This window comes from Hemiscyllium ocellatum, unplaced genomic scaffold (genome assembly GCF_020745735.1).
Source record: "Hemiscyllium ocellatum isolate sHemOce1 unplaced genomic scaffold, sHemOce1.pat.X.cur. scaffold_689_pat_ctg1, whole genome shotgun sequence".
Taxonomy (NCBI): domain Eukaryota; kingdom Metazoa; phylum Chordata; class Chondrichthyes; order Orectolobiformes; family Hemiscylliidae; genus Hemiscyllium; species Hemiscyllium ocellatum.
Genome location: NW_026869174.1, coordinates 235,352 through 256,568, shown reverse-complemented (window position 1 = coordinate 256,568; position 21,217 = coordinate 235,352). Strand labels below are relative to the sequence as shown.

The window sequence follows — 21,217 nt, the reverse complement described above, 5'->3', positions numbered from 1 at the left end:
ACAGGCAACTGCAGTAGAGTTATAAAAACTTAAATTGCAAATGTGGCAACTGGAGTTAGAAGATAACTAAAGGGGCTGAAAAAGAGAGAGAAAAAAGGGAAAGAGAAGAGAAAGAAAGAGAGAGGGGATTTGAAATTCAGAAGTTGGGAATTAGGTAAGAAAGTTAAATGAACAGGATGGAGATGAAGGGAGAACGTAGGGATGTATACAACTAGGTTAGTAACTTGTCATATTTCGGTGAGAAAAATGTTAAAACCTTTTTTTAATTTCATTTGAAAAAATGACTCGGCAGATGACATGTCCAGTGAACTTGTGGGTAATGCTAGTTCAGACTAATCTGGTAGGCACAGCTAGTGAGGTATGTGCAACGCTGTCAGACGAGGGATCAAGACATTATCAAGATGTCAAATTGGCTATTTTGATTCGTTATGAATTGGTACTAGAAGCATATAGACAGAAATTCGGAAAAATATAGACGGAACCAGGTCAGACTTATATTGAGTTTGAAAGAATTAACCACAGTCATTTTGATAGGTAGGTAATGGCTTTAAAAATGGATAAGACCTGTGAGGCTTGAAGGAAGATTTATCTGCTGGAGAAGTTAAAAGACTCTTTCCAGAGATAGGAAAACTTCATGTGACTGAATAGAAAGTTCAAGAAGTGAAAAGTGCGGCAGAAATGGCAGGTAAATATGCATTGTGGCATGTGATGAAATTTAACTTCTGGCAGGAATTTCATCCTGTGGGGGATAGAAATTGGGAGAAGGGAAGATCACACATTACAAAGCGAACAGTAGCTCACAATAGTTTACCACAGGTGAAGAAAGAAGCCCAAGGGGGTTGAAAGGTGGTGAACGGCCTCAGGTGCTCTCACTGTAAGGGAGTGGAACACATAGAATTACAGTACTGATGGTTTAAGAAGGGCACAGGGAAAAAGTTGTTTTCACTGCAGTTAGCTGGCACACACCGTGCTGGGCGTTAAAGGAAGACACTTTGGGGAAAGATGGGGTAGAAGAGGCTAAGCCAGTGGCATTAGTGAAACCTGTAAAGGAGACACCAAGTGCAGCCGAGGAGCTGCAGGACATTGCACAACCTAGGCAAGGGCTGGGTATGGAGGCAGGGCCTGATCTCTCTAAATAATTCAGCTGTGTAGATAAAGTTTACTCAGAAAGAACAGGGGGAGAAGGACAAGAAATGATAATTTTGTCAGATAAGGGATCTGCTCACTCTCTATTAGTTGGGAAGTGAGGCGCCGGAAAAAGCACAACAGATCAGGCAGCGTCCGAACAGCAGGACAATCGAATATCAGGCAGAAACCCATCGTTCGGAACGTGGTGGGGGGACAAGGGAGCTGAAAGATAAATACGAGAGTAGTAGCTGGGCTGGTGGGAGGGTCACTGGGAAGGCAATAAGATGATGTAAGTAGGAGTGATAGTGATATGTCGGAGGGGAGGGTGGAGTCGATAGTGGAAAGGAAGATGGACAGTTAGGGCAGTTCAAGAGGGCGGTGCTAGGTTGACCGGTTGGATCTGGGAGAGTTTGGTGGATAGGAGATTTGGAATTTGATGAAGTCAACGTTGATGCTGTACAGTTTGAGGGTTCCAGCTGTCCTACCACCGATAGGTGTCCTATCACCCCCCTCTCCGACCTATCACCATCACACCCCCCCTGCATCTACCAATCGCCTTTCAAGCTCCCTTTCACCCAGCTCCACCCCCCACCCATTTATTTCTCAACCTCCTTCCCCCTCCCTTACGCCCCACTTTCCTGATGAAGGACGTATGCCTGAAACGTCAATGCTCCTGCCCCTTGGATGCTGCCGACATGCTGTGCTTTTCCAGCCCCACACTTTTCAACTCTGATCTCCAGCATCTGCCGCCCTCACTTTCTCTCACCCTCTAATAGTACGAGATGAAAGTTTTTTTCACTCTTTCTGACATGTTAATCAAGAGCGTGATAACTTGTGGAATGGAGACAGAAATTAAGCATTCCCTTGTGTAACATCTGGTTGGAGTGCCAAATCAAGATTGGGGAAGTAACAGTGACAGTGAGTAACAGAGTGCCTGTTCTTGGAATACAGTTTGTTCTTGGGAATGATTTAGCAGGAGGCAAGGTGGGAGAGGCACCCCTTGTGGTGGAGAAGCCAAAGGAAGATGAGGAAATTGGTGAGTTAACAGAAAATTATCCAGGATTTTTTTCCAGTAACAAGATCCCACTGTCATAAGTTACAGCAGGAAGGAAAAAGGAACGAAAAAGACAAATGAGTTGATGCTCAGTGAACTGACACCCTGTTTGATGTAACGGTGCAGGAAAAACCTGAACAGGCAGAGGTGTTCCGTCCTGAAAGGCAAATGGACGTACAACAGAGATATATACACACACATACACATGCACACACACAGAAAATGAATCAGAATATATTATTGAACGTTATTAACTTAAAGATAAAATCATAAAATTAAAATGGAGAACCCGATAGGTTACTTATTGAACAAGAATGATTAAGTTCCACACTGCCTGACAATATTTTAATGTGTATATGATAAACAAATTGTCGGAGATAGTTGTGGACAACGACAAATCTCTCGCATTTTTTGGAATATTTAAAGACCAGAATATGAGACTATTTAATTGGAGTCTTACTTTACCGACTTTAAACTTACAAAATGTACATGCTGTGGCTCCTATAATGTGATAGCAGATGTGTTTTCGTGGATTTAAAGGAAAAAGTGTAGATAAGATTTGACTTATTCCAGTGTTGTATTGGTGTGCAGAATTAATATGAATGATATAACTGAGATTAACACTTTGGTATTTCATAAAATTGGGATTAAGAATTAGAGGAAAACAAATGTTGCCATCTTTTCATTCTGCTAGTTCATTTTATTTTCTGAAGCGGGGAGATGTTATGAAGACAAAAACATGTATGGACACTTTAAGACAGATCGGGTTTTGCTGAATAGAAATTAAAGCCACAGATGCCAGCTGAAAATCACACTGTTCCACATGTCACCATTAGCTGAGAAATGGATTCCTGAGTTTTGGTTGCTGTTTTGGCAGCCATTCAAATGTAACCAAAGAGTTTAAATAACGCTCAGGATACCAGATGCCAACAGAATCTGAATATTATTGTTTGGACACCTGGACAGCAATCACATTATGAGAATTATTGTATCATGGGGAGTATATGAACCCAGCATGTTGAACACTGGAGGGAGAGCTGCTGCCATCCAACAGTAGAGCAACTGCTGTAGAGCAGGAGTGCTAACTGGCCATCTCAAGCACTCTCTCTCAAAGACACATGTTCTTATTTGCAACAAAAAAAAATGACCCAGGGAGATGCAGCTGAAAGAGTGAGACAGCGGGGAAGATAGAGATTGTATGGTCTTGAGATTGTAATGTTTAACATGTGGGTTGTTGGAACAACATATTTTTACAGAGTTCGAGTCAGATAGTAAGTAGCTAAGAAAAGAGGGACTTGTATTTGTGAATAGTTGTTGTTTAGTGTTCACTATTAAGGTTAAGAACTAACTTGTTAATTTTTGTTTAAAAGGAGGTCTGTGTCACTCATATTTTAACAGATTACGAGGTGAGGTGAGCTTTTTCTGGGTGTTTGGTTTTAATTAACAGAGGGGTTCGACTCCACCTTGTAAATATCCATCCACGCTCACCCCATTTCCCTGCAGTTGGCCCATATCCATCCAGTCCTTTCCTATCCAAATATTTATCCAAATGCATTTGAAATGTTGTTAATTTACCCCCCTCAACTACATCTGCCACCAGCTCATCCACGTACCAGCCTCTGTGGAAAGAAGTGGCCTGTCAGGTTCCCTTTTATTCCTTTCCTTCTAACGTTAAACTGATCCTCTCTCGTCCTTGATTCTCTCCACCTTGGAAAAAGACTGAGAGCATTAACCCTATCCATACCCCTCGTGATTTTATACAGCTCTATAACAATTCCCCCAGTCTCCTACACGCTAAAGAAAATGTCCTATCTTGTCCAACCTCTCCCTATAACTCAGATCATTGGGTCCTGGCAACATCCTTGTAAATTTCTTCTGTACTCTTTCCAATTTAATAACATCCTACCTCAAACAAAGTGACAAAACCTGAACACAATACTCCAAGTGCAGCCTTACCAAAGTCCTGTATAACTGCAACATAAATTCCCATTTTCTATACTCAATATCCTGCCTGATGAAGGCCAGTGTGCCAAATGCCTTCTTCACTGCCCTGTCTACCTGTGACTCCACTCTCAGGGAACCGTGCACCTGAGCACCAAGGTCTCTCTGCCCACTGCACCCCTTAAGGCCCTCCCATTCACCATGAAACTCCTACCTTGATCTTAATTTCCAAAATGCAAGACCTCACGCTTCTATATTAAATTCCATTTTTCGGCCCATTTAAGGTCCTGCTGCAATTTCTGATAACCTTCCTCACTGATCATGCTCCCATTTACATTAGTGTCATCTGCAAACTTATTAATCATGCCTCGTAAATTCTCAACCAAATCATAGATACCAAACAGCTATGGACACAGCCTCCGGTCTGACAAGTATGCTTCCATGAAACCCTCTGCTTCCTACCATCAAGCCAACTGTGTATCCAATTGGACAGTTCCCACACATTCTACGTGTTGGAACCTTCCTGAGCAGCCTGCCGTGTGGAAACTTATCAAACCTCATCAAAGGACTCTTAGAAATTTTGGAAGCATGATCTCCCAAACACAAGTCTATGCTGACTGCTCCGAATCAAACCCTGTGTAAGTAATGAGTGCAGTCAATGGCATGCTGTCCTTCATTGTAAGATGATTCGAGTACATAAGTGAAGCCATCTTTCGGCTGTTGTAGAACCTTGCTGAGAGCGCATTTGGGGCATTCTGTACAGATTTGATGTCCTTTGTAAGGAATGGTTCCCGTAACACAGACACGGATGATGGTAACATGAGGATAGAGTGAAGAAGCTGAGTGTTTAACCTGTAGCGTGTGAGAGACGAAGCAATGGTGATGCTGAAACATGAGGAGTGGCAGTGGCCTCTTATTTCCAAAACAGAAATTCCATACTTTACTCAGGAGTTATTGGTTTGATCTATTGTCACGTGAACCTCAGTACAGGGAAACGCTTTATTTATGAGCAGTGAGGCAGATCATAGTAAGCATGGCCGACAGATCGTAGGGTGGAAATAGACTTGGAAAGAGTAAGGCATACAGGTTACACTGAACAGGACGTGCACTAGACAAGGTCAACATGAACAAGATCAGCATTATTTGAACTTAGAGAGTCCATCCATCGGTCTAACGTAGCCTTCCTGATAGTTTATATGCCTAAATTAACTCTCCCCACGTTATTGTGCAGTCGGCGTGTGAACCCGTACTGAACGTCAGGTTACTCACAATCCCCAACAGCAGCCACAATCCCTTCTATCTGAAACAGGTAGCCATTCCCACCAGCTTCCACCCTGCATAGACAACACCAGGCTGACTTCTCGGAGATGGAAGGTACCTTCTTGTGACTTCACACAAGACATCTGGCTTCCCTCCTCACCGATAGAAAACCGCATTAAAGTCCCACGTGTGTATCATGACAGTCGGAGCTACGAGGAACAACGTGGAGCAGTCTGTCTGTGCAGCCTCTGCTCCACTTGGTCATCATGTTAGAGCATCAGTTAGGAGACAGTGAGGACTGTGGATGCTGAAGATCAGAGTAGACGGTGGTTTGCTGGAAAAGCACAGCAGGAGAATCGACATTTCGAGCATAAGCTGTTCATCAGGAATCAGCATCAATTACCTCATTCTGCCCCTGTGTAAGTGCATTGAGGTGGGAATGGCCTCCTACTGTTCCTGTGTAAGTGACTCAAGGGACTGACTGGCTTCTTCCCCGTCCGATTGGACAGGGCCAAGGGCCTGACTGGTTACCCCTGGTTCCTGTATGACAGCTCGATGTGCTGACTAGTGTGATGATGCTGTAACTTTAAGAGGTTATTTTGTTCTGGTTTATTTTAAGAGAGAGATTGAATGACCGTTACCAAGCTGGCTAGTTAGGACCACTTGAATAAACAACTAGTGAGGCCTTGGGTTTATTTTAATGCAGATGGAATGGGTGTGGTCAGCTCTCACAGATTGGGATTTCTGCATTGTGGTTTCTCAGTAACATCAGAAGTTACTGGGGTCTCCACCGAGTTGAAAGTTTTAGTGAATGTCTCCTGGCAGCTACTCTCTATGGATTTTCTCTTGGTGCTGTTTCTAAATCCTAAATTGTAGAAATATTTGTGTCATTCAGTGTCTGAATATTCCTTTTTTCCAAGGGCTGTGTTCATGTGATTTTCCAGTATTGGAACAGTTCATTAGTATTGGTTCCAAGATCTATTAATCTGTTAACTTGTCCAATATAATTACGTTATTCTAAATTCCACCTTTTTTTTTGTTTTTTGTTTTAATCTATCGTGTTTAAGTAAATGGTGTTATGCGTCATACCGAGTTGTTTGACCAGTCACATTGCATCTGGAACAGGCACTTTACATTTTCTTTAAAATAAGAAAACATTAGAGTCTCGGCTACCGCCTTCAAATATTGTCGAGGGGCTCTGGTGTGGCCCATCACACTAGAATCCTTCTCCTCCTGAGTAATATGTTGGAGGCACTGAATGGGCTGTGCCTGTTCTTCTCCAATAGTGTCAATGGGCTGAACGACTTCCTCATATTCCTGTGAACCCAGTGTGAGGTGCAGAATGGACTCTTATTTTACTGTGGCAATGTGCAGTGTCAGACAGTCCTTTATATGAATGTTACGGACTCTTTAAAAGCACAAGCCTCAATGGAGTCCATGTCTTGCTGCACATGGACACAGTCCTGTTCAGAAGCTGACGGGGGCATCAAATTATTCTGAACATTGTGGTATCCTCAGTGACCATCCCCACTTCGGATCTTATGGTGGGGAGGGTGAGGGTGGGGAGACATTGATGAAGCAGCTGAAGATGTTTGTGAAGAGGAAGCTACCCTGAGGATCTCCCACAGAACTGACCCAGGACTGAGATGATGAACATCTTCCTTTGTGCCGTGTTTGAATCCAAACACTGGAGAGTTTTCTCTGATTCCCATTAAGTTCAGATTTGTTAAGCTCCTTGATGTCAACAAAAGTCAACAGAAGCCTTGATATCAGGGCCAGTCATTTTTACCTGAACCCATGTGTCCTGTCAGAGAATTGAGGGCGATGAAGAATTGGGTATGAAAGAGGATTTGAGACCAAGAGCAGATCAGCCATGATCTTAGTGAAGGGCAAGGCAGGTTTGGAGAGTGAATGACCTGCCCCTGTCTCTGATATTCTCACATTCTGTTATTGGAAAGTTAGTGGGTGTTATTTTCATGAATGTTCTGTTATTGAATGTTGCCGTCAGGGAGACCAGAGGATTTTGTGAGCCATCTCTGGGTGAGGTATGGGAGCTGTATTCATAATGAATTTGGGTCTACAATATGACCAACAAATGGAGCACAAGTTGCAGAGAGGGGAAGCTCTGTAAAGAGAGATGAGGGGCCTCTTTCATACCCAGCCTGGGTTTTACAATTACATTTCCCAAATCACCTCAACGGGTGTGGGACAGTCTTGAAGGGCTGAATGATCTCCTCTGTTTCTGTGCAACAGGTTATAGAAGTAAGTAGTCTCTAAATGCTCCTGCCTAACAGGTTTAATGGTCTGAATGGAACACAGGAACACGGGATTGAGGGACAGGAGTGAGTCATTAGATACGTTGAACCTTCTCCACCAGGCACTAAGATTGTGGCTGATCAGGTTGGGGTCTCAGCCCCACTTTCCTGTCTGTGTCCCATTATCCATGACTCAGTTCCCAGTCAAATACTTCACTAACGCAACTTTCAATCAATGTGAACATAGAGGCATGATAAACTTCCAGTGAAGAGGATTCGGATTTGAACGGTACTTTCAGAATTTTTCGTCATCCCTCTTACAGAATCAGAGAGTCATACAGAACAGAAACAGACCCGTTAGTCCAATCTGTTCACTCCGATCAGATTTCAAATCTGATCCAGTCCCATTTGCCAGCATTGGGCCAATATCCCTCGTCTTTCAGATACTTTTTAAATGTGCAATTGTAACCGCCTTCAGCACTTCCTCTGACAGCACTTTATGTACACACACCACTCTCTGTGTGAAACATTTATCTTCAGGTCCCTTCTAAATCATTCGCCCTCTCCCCTCCAACCTGTGCTCTCCTGTTCTGGACTCCCCTACCCTGGGGAGCAGAACATGCCTGTTCAGAATATCCATGCCCCTGATGATTTTATAAACCTCTATAATGTCACCCTTCAGCCTCTGACACTCCAGGGAGAAACACCTCAAACTAATCAACCTCTCGCTAAAGCTCAAACCTCCAGTCCTGGGACATCCGTGTAAATCCTTTCTGCAGAAAACCAAGATGTACGCAGTATTCTTAAAGTGGTCTCACCAACATCCTGTACAGATACAGCATGCCACCACAACTCCTATACTCAATGCTCTGACTGATTAAGGCAAATTTGTAAAATGTGTTCTGTACCGCACTGCCTGCATTCGACTCCACTTTCAAGAACAATGTACCTGCAGTTCTGTGTCCCTTTGTCTCACAACACTCACCAGGCCCTTACCATTAAGTGTATAATTTCTGCCCTGATTTGCCTTCCCAAAATGCGTAACCTCGTATTTATCTAAATTAAACTTCATCTGTCACACCTTGCCCCTTTGTTCCATCTATTTGTGATCTTGTTGTACTCTGAGATAATCTGCAACACCACTTTTCTGATGTCATCTGCAAACTTACTCCCTATGGTCCCAATATTTGCGTCTTCTCCCCTTGTCTGCGTGAGCTTCTGATGGGTGCTCCTGTTTCCTCCCACAGCTCAAAGCTGTATAATTCAAGTGGATTGGTCAAATAGTCCATAGTGTTCAGCGATTTCTACTTTAGGTGCACTAGTCAGGGGTAACTGCAAGGGCATGGGAAGGTTAGTCTTTGAAAGGTTAGTATGGACTTGTTGGGCCGAAGGGCTTGTTTCCACACTGCAGGGATTCGATAAAAATAAGAATGGTAACAATAACAGGAGAGTCTTGTTTTAGCTCGTACACGTTACTGTGATGAGGAATAATGCAGGGGAGAGAGTGCAATAGGCCGTTTCTTCTCTGCAGATGACATTTTCTCCCTCTCTGAGTTGAATCACACAATAATGTCATTCTCTCCCAAACTGGACCATGTGAGGTCTCCTTGTACATTGTCCAAACTATGTTTCCATCACATTCCCTGTTCCATGTTGGTGCATCATTGCTGCTGTCATACACGGAGCCATACCCTGAGCAGAAAATGGTCTCGGACGATTTGAAGATATGTTTATATGTCCCTGCGTCATTAAAAAAATAAAATGGTTAATGTATTCAGAATACATAGAACATAGAACAGTCCAGCACAGAACAGGCCCTTCAGCCCACCATGTTGTGCCGACCACTGATCCTCATGTATGCACCCTCACATTTCTGTGACCATATGCATATCCAGCAGTCTCTTAAATGTCCCCAATGATCTCGCTTCCACAACTGCTGCTGGCTACGCATTCCATGCTCTCACAACTCTCTGTGTAAAGAACCCGCCTCTGACATCCCCCTCTATACTTTCCTCCAACCAGCTTAAAACTATGACCCCTCGTGTTAGCCATTTCTGCCCTGGGAAATAGTCTCTGGCTATCAACACTCTCTATGCCTCTCATAATCTTGAATACCTCAGTTAGGTCCCCTCTTCGCCCCCTTTTCTCCAATGAAAGAACTTCGAGCTCAGTCAACCTCTCTTCATAACATAAGCCCTCCAGTCCAGGCAGCAACCTGGTAAACCTCATCTGAACCCTCCCCAAAGCATCCACATCTTTCCTATAATAGGGTGACCAGAACGGGACGCAGTATTTCAAGTGCGGTCTTACCAAAGTTTTATAGAGCTGCACAAGATCTCATGACTCTTAGAACTCAATCCCACTGTTAATGAAAGCCAAAACACCATATGCTTTCTTAACAACCCTGTCCACTTGGGTGGCCATTTTAAGAGATCTATGTACCTGCACACAACGATCGCTCTGTTCCTTCACACTGCCAAGAATCCTATCCTTAATCCTGCACTCAGCTTTCAAATTCGACCTTCCAAAATGCATCACCACGCATTGATCCAGGTTGAACTCCATCTGCCACCTCTCAGCCCATCTCCGCATCCTGTCAATGTCCCACTGCAGCCTACAACAGGTCTCTATACTGTCAACGACACCTCCAACCTTCGTGTCATCTGCAAACTTGCTGACCCATCCTTCAATCCCCTCATCCAACTCATTTATAAAAATTACAAACAGTAGAGGCCCAAGGACAGAGCCCTGTGGAACACCACTCACCACTGACTTCCAGGCAGAGTATTTTCCTTCCACTACCACTCGCTGTCTTCTGTTGGCCAGCCAATTCTGTATCCAAACAGCTAACACAGATACCGGTGTTAAAATTAATGTTTTAACAAATACAGAAATTGCTGGAAAATCTTGGTAGGTCTGTCAGCATCCAGATGCCTTTTACATGATGTAGTTGTACCAGCCTCCACTACTTCCTCTGGCAGCTCATTCCATACACACACCACTCTCTGTGAAAAGGTGTCCCTTAGGCCTCTTCAAAACCTTTCCCCTCTCAATTTCCACCAATATCCTCTAGTTTTGGACGCCCCTAACCTGGGAAAAACCTTGACTACAAACCCTATCCATGACCGTTCTGATTTTATAACCTTTACTGCTGTGAAATGTGACTTCAATCAACACGAATGGCTGTACTTTCAATAATCCCGGGCCGAAATGCTGAAATTCAACACCCACACCTGTTCTTTCTCCATCAAGTCGCAATTATAAACCAGTTTAATCAGTTTGTTCAGATATATTGGGAGACACTTCTGTGGGATTTACACCTAGACCTTTGTGCCCGGAGGTAGGGACACGAGCACCACTCGGCAATACCCATAAAGCTGTAACATTATTCTCCTGTGTGTTTGTTCATCAGCCGTTATGACATGCTGTGACATACCTCTGCAACAGGCAGGACATGAATCCACACCTTCTGGTCCAGAGCTAGGAACACTATCAAACAATTTCAGGAATTGGAATCAAACCCCAGAGCTATGGCTCAGAGACAGGGACACTACCCACGACACTACTATACCCAGATTTTGGGTCACATTTTAAGGGGCAGTGTTCAGCTCGGTGTGGATTTATTATAATCAGGTTACCATTACTGAACTACACAAAACACTTTGTTTTGTTAAACAAGTGCAAGATCGAAATTAACTATGAACATCTTTAATCGCTATTATCTGTAGTCTGCAATATTAGGGAAAGGAATCCTGCAGACATACTCTGTCCAATGAAGGGTCTCAAGTAGATCTTTATTACTGAACATCAGACACGGAGAAAGACCATAATTTCTGGTCCCAAAACAACTATCATATAACTCAACTCTCACATGTGTCTAAAACCATGAAATGATATCACGCCATGAAAGGATACTTTCCAGCCTCTCCTCCCCACTGACTGTGTCTGCAATCTGTCCCTCCTCCCTCCAACCACACAAGGCAAACCAAGCTCAGGGTCTTTGTGAAAATCAAGGCCGGAGTGTGCAGGCCTCCTGGAGAGGGGTGGGCATTTTAAAATTAAACGGGGAAGGTGAGGAGGTGGTAATATCACTCACTGACCGAGGCGTGGCAGATGGATTTAAGTTTGGATTAATGCGAGATACTGGGTTTGGTAAATCCAACAAGAGCAGGACTTATACAATTAAATGTAGGGCCTTTGGCGGTGTTGTAGAACAGAGACCTCGGCCATCAGGTATAATGCTTTAAAATTTGCATCTCATACAGATAATGTGGTTAAGAAGGTGTTTAACACACTTGTCTTCAATGGTCAGATCTTTGAGTATCGGAATTGGGACGTCATGTTGAGGTTGTACAGGACATTGGTGAGACCTCTTCTGGAATACTGTGTCCAGTCTGGTCATCCTGCCCCCTCATTCCATAGGCACACCACCCTGTGGGTGAAACAGCTGCCCCTTAGGTCACTTTTAAATGTTTCCCCTCTTACCTTACAACTATGTCCTCTAGTTTTGGTCTCCATTACCCTTATAAAATACATTGACTGTTCACTTTGATATCATTGACCTTGATATTATTAAGCTGGAGAAGGTTCAGAAGAGTTTAACCTGGATGTTGCTGCAAATGGTGGGATTGAGCTATAAGGAGAGGCTGGGTAGGCTGGGACTTTGTTTCCCTAGAGAATATGAGATAGAGGGGAAACTTTGCAGAGGTTTATAAAATGATGAGGGGTACAGATAAGCTGAAGGGCTGATGTCTTTTACCGAGAGTTGGGGATTCAAAACTGAGGGATATTTTAAGGTACGAGGAAAGAAGATTTACAAAAGTCATGAGAGGTAATTATTTTAGAAGAAGCTGGCTTGTGTGTGGAATGAACTTGCAGAGGAAGTGGTGAAAGCAGGAAAAGTTACAACATTTAAACTACATTTAGATCAGTACACGGATAAGACATCAGTTTGGATGGTGCTGTGAGCAGCTGCCCTTTCCCTCCCCCTCTCTGAGTGAATCCCTGTTGGTTTTCACCCTCTACCAATGCCTGTGCAGTGGCGTGTGGAGGCCAGCAGAGGGTGGCATTGCATCACTTTAAGCACCACAGAGACAGCCAGACCTGCCCCACACGGAGACACACAGATACACACACAGCAATTGTTAGGACACAGCATAGATCTCATCTGGTAATTTAAACTAAACATAAATAAATGCTCAATTCGCCTCGTAAACTGTTAAAATATGAGTGACAGAGAACTCCCAAATTCCACTGATTAAATAAAAACAACAATGTATTTTTTAACACTGAAAGTGATCTGAAAGACCCTCTATCTCTTAACTGCTTATAACCAGACTCCAGCTCTGTAGTAATATACAGTTTCTGGGTCTGCCATCCTCTCATATCACAGGTACTTGTAAGCTCTCAGTTCAGAGCAGCATTCACTCTCTCTTAAAGGTACAGTACACATTTTCAACTTCATACCCTGGTGAATATACATAAGTGGAACCTATCAGGATTTCTCTTGCTCTGTGGTTTGTCAATATTTCATCTACTCTGTCTCGTATATGTCAGGATTTTTGTTGATCCATTGACAGTATGTCATTATTTGACTCAGTCCTTGGGAATATATCAGTATCTCATTTGCTCACACTCCTGTGTGTGGGACAGGATTTCAGTTGTTTCATGGGCACTGTGACACTGTGACAATCTTAATGTTTGTAAATGGTACCAAACCTGCAAGGATTGTAAAGTCTATGGAGGACAGTGTGGAACTCCAACAGGACGGTAGACGGGGATCAATGCGAGGTGATGCACTTTGATATGAAAGATAAAGAAAGATAGTTTAAAACAGGCTGTGTCATTATAAAGGGGCTGCAGGAACAGAGCGCGCTGCGTGTATATGAGCAAGAGCTTTGTTCGGGGGTCGGTGCTATAACAGATATACCGTGAGTGTGAGGGAGCAGAGAGAACACAGTGACCCTTATCCTGACAGAGCGGGGAAGGTTTTTGATGCATGTGCTGTATTGCTGGACATTTCTTCAGATCGCAGAAACTGCACTGAGCTGGGTGGGGAGCACAGATCATGCTCAGTGGGTCTGCTGGTGTGGCTCTCTCTGGGAAGAGAATGGTCACCCTCTGTACTAGCCCATCCACCAGGACCTCCGTGCCCCAGTCGACAAACCGTGGTGTAATTGCCCCATATCTTTCATGCTCGGGGTAAACTGTACAGGGCAGCTCCTAACTGAGAAAGGTCAGCCGTGTACCCCTTGGCCTTTTAAAGATGGCACCAGTGCCAGGGGTCATGGAATATCCAGGGGCACCCGGGCGACTGTGAGTCCCTCCAGCCATGATGGGTGGGAGAACCGATCTGGTACTGAATGAGAGGGACACTATGGTGGGGGTGGGGTGTGTGGGTCGTCAATGAGTTGTGTTTGATAGGATAACACCAGGAATCTAGCTTGAACACGTACAGATAATCTCTCTGCCCAGTGAGTCAGAGATTCTGTTGTAACTACTCCCAATTACAAAGCTGTAGAACAAACGTTCATCCAAACTCCATCATTTCACCTCACACCAATGTCCCCTTTTTCCCATCTTTCCTGGGAAGACTGGCTCATGTTACCGGATGTTATCGAAGTGTCTACATTTCAGTATTCTGAAACCTGAGAACACAGCCGTCCATGACACTATCTCTCAGTCTCCTCCTCGCTGTCTATACCCCAAACCCATCCCATGTGATGATATTTAAACTGATTCCCCGCCATCTCTCTCTGGCAGTGATGTTCACATCCACAGCACCCCCTTGACATGGCACAATATCGATATGGATCTGTAAATGGGTGGGAGCTGGAGGTCCTGTCACTTCCAGCATGGGCTGCAAGTTTCCCCACACTGGGCAGGGATCTAACACAGTGTTACTGAGCAATGCACTGGGGTGGGATACACAGTCCTACATGCTGGGAGGGTAACTGCTCCTGGGTTACAGATCAATGCACTGGGTGGGGTACACAGTCCTACATGCTGGGAGGGTAACTGCTCCTGGGTTACAGATCAATGCACTGGGTGGGGTACACAGTCCTACATGCTGGGAGGGTAACTGCTCCTGGGTTACAGATCAATGCACTGGGGTGGTGTACACAGCCCTACATGCTGGGAGGGTAACTGCTCCTGGGTTTACATATGAATTCACGGGTGATCACTGCACAGGTCTCTGTGCTGGTCAGACTGTACGGTTGAGATTTATAGATAATACAATGATGTGGTCAGTGCAGCTCCCCGTGCTGGACAGGTATGTAACCTGTGCACAGTACATCATGTTGTTGGGGTGGATGGGGGGGAAAGGTGATGGACAGGTCACGGAGCTCCACGGGACGTTCTGTCCCCAACATTCTATGACTGACATTCCCCGGAACGTTCTGTCCCTGACATTCTATAACTGACATTCCCCGAACGTTCTGTCCCTGACATTCTATAACTGACATTCCCCGGAACGTTCTGTCCTCGACTCCCCGGAACGTTCTGTCCCTGACATTCTATAACTGACATTCCCCGGAACGTTTGTCCCTGACATTCTATAACTGACATTCCCCGGAACGTTCTGTCCCTGACGTTGTTTGTTTGTGAACGGCGGACGTCAGTGAATTGAACAAACGATAAGATCCCGAGGGAAGAGATCCCGTTCCAGGGAGAAGGAGACACTGTTCCGAAGGCCCCTCAGCCAGTTAAAGGGGGGAATACGTTTTCCCTGCGTTTACATTTCCTCACGACACAGGATCGACCACAATTTAGACCAAAATACAGGAATCCCCAAACTCCGTTTGTCTTCAGGAAATTGGGAGAGAATCCTTCTGGACAGCATCGTTTCCACCCTCCGTATTAGGAACTGGGAAGGAGTGACCTGTGTCTGCTCTCGAGTGATCGAGTGTGTGGGAATGTTCTAGAAACCATCTGTCCTTATGGATGTGTCTCTGTGTGTTGGGGAGGGAGGGTTTTTTGTGGTTTATGTGGCATTTTTTGTCAGTAATTCCAACCTTCCCATTTGTTATTCCAGCTCCAAGTATTATAATAAATCCCTGAATACAGGGACGCATTTGAAAATCCCACTGGGTCCCCGATCAAACGGGTCCCTTTGCCTCCAGGCTGATGGATAATGGGTTTGTTTTCCTTCCTCACAGTTAACGTAGTGACCATCTACGTCCTGCTTTATAAAGATTGTGGATTGTCTCCATGTGTCAGACGTTACCTGGGGGCCATGGCAGCGGCGGATCTCCTGGTCATTATCCTCGACCTGATCCTGAGACACATTCCCATTGTTTATCAGGAACAGTTTTATTTCCTGATGGACTCCGTCCCCGTGTGTAATGTCCACGCCGTCCTGCTTTATGCAGCCACTGACTGCTCGGTCTGGTTCACCGTCACTTTCACCTTTGATCGGTTTGTGGCCATTTTGTTGCCAGAAGCTGAAAAGTAAATATTGCAGTGAGAAAACGGCGGCTGTGGTTCTGGGAGCAGTGACTGTGCTGAGCTGTTTAAAGAACATTTCCTGGTATTTTATGCTCACGGCTCGGTATTGGCTGGGGAACGCCCCCTGGTTTTGTGATGTAACAGCCGCTGTTCGAGTCTCCAGTGTCTGGGTCACAATCGATTTCCTCCACCACATTCTAACCCCGTGTCCCATTTCTCCTGATTCTGCTGCTGCTCAATGTTCTCACCGTCAGACACATTTTAGTGACCAGCAGAGCCCGCAGGAGACTCCGCGCTCACACCAATGGGGACGCTCAGTCTGACACAGAAATGAGAAACCGAAAAAAATCCATCATTTTGCTGTTTGTGATCTCGGCCAATTTCATACTTTTATGGTCAATGTTAATGCTGTATTCTATATGGTACCGGATGAGCTTTATTGTGTATACCCCTGTGTATCTCCATTTCTTTGTGCGGGAATTGGGCTTCATGCTGCAGCTCCTCAGTTGCTGCACAAACACCGCGATTTACGCCGTGACCCAGACTAAGTTCAGGCAGCAGCTGAAGAATGTGCTGAAATATCCCTTCACCCAAATCCATCCATTCATCAAATTCCCTCATTAATCACACCATCCGGGATTTTCTCATTTCAGTGTTTCAGCGATGGAGCAGCCTGTCGCTATGGTCACAGACTGAGGGGAGCGCTGGTTTGTCCCTCCTTATCCTACAGGAGGGTTACAGGGAAACATTTCAATGTTTCTCACAACTCAGGGGCCAGTGAGAAAAGGCACCATCCCACTGACTGTATCCATCACTTCCATTTGTAACCAATAAAAATGCTGATGAAAGCGTGCCGAGCAGCAGAGGGACCGATGTTGTTGTGTGTCTTTGTGTTGGAGAAGCTGAGCTGGAGAGAGACAGACTCAGCCCCAAGTCCTGGTCCTCAGGGAAGGGGAGGGCACCGCGCCCTGAGCTCAGGAGCTGGGGTTAACTCCCTCTGTTACCCCCAACTCCAACCCAGCCTCCCCATTACCTCTCCCCTACTCTTTCTGCTCAATTCTCTCTCTCTCTCTCATCATCTCTCCTCTTCACACTCCCTCGTTTCCACTCACACTCACAATTCCCCCAACCCCAGTTTCTCCACCTGCCCACATCTTCCCTGTCCCCTCACCCTCACTCTCTCTGTCCTGCTGTCTCTGTCTTCTCCAGCAGTTCCATCTCTACCCCATTTTCCCCTCCTCCTACCTCCCACATCTCCCCCCCCCCACCCCACACGCAGCCTCACGACCAACGAACCCCACACCCCCCAGTCTCTGGGTCAGAGGGAGAGGGAAGGACCAGGGAGACAGAATGTGTCTGAGACAGGGGAGGGAGGGACAGGAGGGAGAGCGATTCAGTCAGAGAGAAACGGAGGAAGGTGGGGGAGTGAGAGAGAGAGAGAGACACTGATTGAGGGGGGTCAAGAGTGAGAGATGGTGGAGGGAAAGTGAAGGAACGGGGGGAGAGAGAGGGGGCAAGGGAGAGATAGGGAGAGATAGGGGAGGGCGAGAGATGGGACGGAAGGGAGGGGAGGGAATGTCAAGAGGGAGGGAGAGGCCGAAAGAGGGGATGGGAGAGAGAGGAAGAGCGAGAGAGGTGGAGGAAAAGGGAGAGGGAGAGGGCGAGAGAGGGAGGGAGGTAGGGGAGGGAGAGAGAGGGGAGAGGTTGAGAGAGGGGAGGATGAGACAGGGAAGTGAGGGAGGGAGGGCAAGAGAAGAGCACGAGAGGGAGGGAGAGGGAGAGAGGGGAGGGGAGAGACGGGGGAGGGCGAGAGACTGGAGTGCGAGAGAGGAGGAGGGCGAGAGAGAGGAGGGCGAGAGAGGAGATGGCGAGAGAGGGGTGACCGAGTGAGGAGAGGGAATGGAGGGGAGGGCGAGACGGGGGGAGGACGAGAAAGTAGGGAGGGTTAAGAGGGGAGGGCAAGAGGGAGGGAGCGGCCGAGAGATGGTAGGGATGGAGGGGAGGGCGACAGAAGGGTGAAGGTGAGAGAGAGGAGGACGAGAGAGGGGAGGAAATTGAGGACGAGAGAGGGGAGTGCGAGACAAGGGGGAGAGGTAGGGGAGGGCGAGAGAGGGGAGTGAGACAGGGGTGGGCGAGAGAGGAGAGAGAAGGAAGGAGGCTAGAGAGGAGGGCGAGTGAGGGGAAGGAGAGAGGGAGGGCGAGAGGGGGAGGGAGGGAGGGGAGGGTGAGAGAGATGAGGGAGGGAGGGGAGGGTGAGAGGAAGAAAAAGGGTGAGAGAGGGGATGGGAAAGAGGGGAGCACGAGTGAGAGGGAGGGCAATAGAGGGGGAGGGCAAGAGATGGGGAGAGGGAGGGGAGGACGAGAGGGATGGAGAATACGAGAGAAGTGAGGGAGGGTGGGAAGGGCGAGAGAGGGGGAGAGGGAGGGAAGTGAGACAGAGGGAGAGGTTGAGAGAGGGGAGGACGAGGAGGGGGAACAGAGAAAAGGGGCCAGAGAGAAGGGGACACAGAAAGGGGGGATCAGATAGAGGGGGGGAAAGAGAGAGAGGGACAGGGAGAGGGGGCAGAGAGAAGGTGGACAGAGAGAGGGGAACAGAGAGAGGGGAACAGAGAGAGGGGAACAGAGAGAGGGGAACAGAGAAAGGGGAACAGAGAGAGAGGGGACAGAGAGAGAGGGGACAGAGAGAGGGGACAGAGTGTGGGGGACAGAGAAGAGGGTACAGAGAGAGGGGGATGGGGGGGGACAAAGAGAGGGGAACAGAGAGAGAGGGGAGAGAGTGAGGGGGACAAAGAGGGGGGACAGAGAAAGGGGGGACAGAGATGGGGGGACAGAGATGGGGGACAGAGATGGGGGGGACAGAGATGGGGGACAGAGAGAGGGAGGAGAGAGCGAGGGTGTACAGAGTGAGGGGAACAAAGAGAGGGGACAGAGAGAGGGGGACAGAGAGAGGGAGGAGAGAGCGAGGGTGTACAGAGAGAGGGGGACAGAGAGAGGGAGGACAGAGAGCGAGGGGGGACAGAGAGCGAGGGGGGACAGAGAGCGAGGGGGGACAGAGAGCGAGGGGGGACAGAGTGAGGGGAACAAAGAGACGGGACAGAGAGAGGGGGAGAGAGAGAAGGAAATAGAGTTAGGGGAACAGAGAGAGGGGGGCCAGAGAGAAGGGGCCAGAGAGAAGGGGGCCAGAGAGAAGGGGGCCAGAGAGAGAGGGGGGGACAGAGAGAGAGAGGGGGACAAAGAGAGGGGAACAGAGAGAGAGGAGAGAGAGTGAGGGGGACAAAGAGGGGGACAGAGATGGGGGGGGGACAGAGATGGGGGACAGAGATGGGGGGACAGAGATGGGGGGACAGAGATGGGGGGGACAGAGAGAGGGAGGAGAGAGCGAGGGTGTACAGAGTGAGGGGAACAAAGAGAGGGGACAGAGAGAGGGGGACAGAGAGAGGGAGGAGAGAGCGAGGGTGTACAGAGAGAGGGGACAGAGAGAGGGAGGACAGAGAGCGAGGGGGACAGAGAGCGAGGGGGGACAGAGAGCGAGGGGACAGAGAGCGAGGGGACAGAGTGAGGGGAACAAAGAGACGGGACAGAGAGAGGGGGAGAGAGAGAAGGAAATAGAGTTAGGGGAACAGAGAGAGGGGGGGCAGAGAGAAGGGGGCCAGAGTAAAGGGGGCCAGAGAGAAGGGGGCCAGAGAGAGAGGGGGGACAGAGAGAGAGGGGGGACAGAGAGAGAGGGGGACAGAGAGAAAGAGGGGGACGGAGGGAGGGGGACAAAGAGGGGGAAAGAGAGAGGGGAACAGAGAGGGGGGGACGGGGGGGGGACAGAGGGGGGGACAGAGGGGGGTACAGAGGGGGACAGAGGGGGGACAGAGGGGGGGACAGGGGGGGACAGGGGGGAGGACAGGGGGGAGACAGGGGGGACAGAGGGGGGGCGACAGAGGGGGGGACAGAGGGGGGGGACAGAGGGGGGGACAGAGGGGGGACAGAGGGGGGGGGACAGAGGGAGGGACAGAGAAGGGGGTACAGAGAGAGGGGGCCAGAGAGACGGGTACAGATGGAGGGGGACAGAGAGGGGGGGACAGAGAGAGGGGGACAGAGATACGGCGATAGAGTGAGGAGAACAGAGAAAAGGGGACAGAGAGGGGGGGGACAGAGAGGGGGGACAGAGAGGGGGGACAGAGAGGGGGGGGACAGGGGGGGGACAGAGAGGGGGACAGAGACAGGGGGGGGACAGAAAAGTGCGGGACGAGACAGTGGGGGACAGAGTGAGGGTGTTAGAGAGAGGGCGGAAAGAAAGAGGGGGGGGACAGAGAGAGGGGAATAGAGAGAGTGGGGATAGAGAGAGGGGATAAAGAGAAGGGGACAGACAGACAGGAACAGAAAGACACGGGACGGGGGGAATAGAGAGATGGGGACAGAGGGGGGGGACAAAAAAAGGGATACGGGGGGACAGAGAGAGAGGGTAGAGAGAGACGGGGGATCAGAGCGAGTGGGAACGGACGGAGGGGGGGAACAGAGAGAGAGGGACAGAGAGAGGGGGACAGGGAGGGTGGACAGAGCGAGGGTGGGACCGAGAGAGGGGGGACAGAGAAGGGGGGTGACAGAGAGGGGATCACAGAGAGAGGAGGACAGACTTAGAGGGACAGAGAGACAGGGAGATGGGGGGGGGGGAACAGAGAGGTGGGGGACAGAGAGAGTGGAGGACAGAGTGAGGGTGACAAAGAGAGGGAAACAGAGTGAGGATGGAAAAGGGAGGGGACAGAGAGGAACAGAGAGCGGGGGACAGAGAGAGGGGGACAAAGAGGGGGGACAGAGAGAGGGGGACAGAGAGAAGGGAACAGAGGGAAGGGCACAGTGAGAAGGAAAACAGAAAGATGGGGACAGAAAGAGGGGGGACAGAGAGAGGGGGACAGAGAGAGGGGGACAGAGAGAGGGGGACAGAGAGAGGGGGACAGAGAGAGGGGACAGAGAGACGTGGGGATGGGGGAAGAGAGTGGGGAGAGAGAGAGAGGGGACACAGAGAGGGGGGACACAGAGAGGGGGACAGAGAGAGGGGGACAGAGAGAGGGGGACACAGAGAGGGGGACAGAGAGACGTGGGGATGGGGGAAGAGAGGTGGGGGAGAGAGAGAGAGGGGGAC

The 21,217-nt window shown here is 48.1% G+C and overlaps 1 long non-coding RNA gene across 1 annotated transcript in view; it reads right to left on the bottom strand.

Moving 5' to 3' along the window:
• Window positions 1-16,065: 16,065 nt before the first annotated feature.
• Window positions 16,066-21,217, bottom strand: part of LOC132814123 (uncharacterized) — a 104,357-nt gene continuing 99,205 nt past the window's right edge. The window contains exon 3 of the long non-coding RNA XR_009644317.1: window positions 16,066-16,082. This is a non-coding gene — a long non-coding RNA (uncharacterized LOC132814123). The remainder of the gene's footprint in view (window positions 16,083-21,217) is intronic.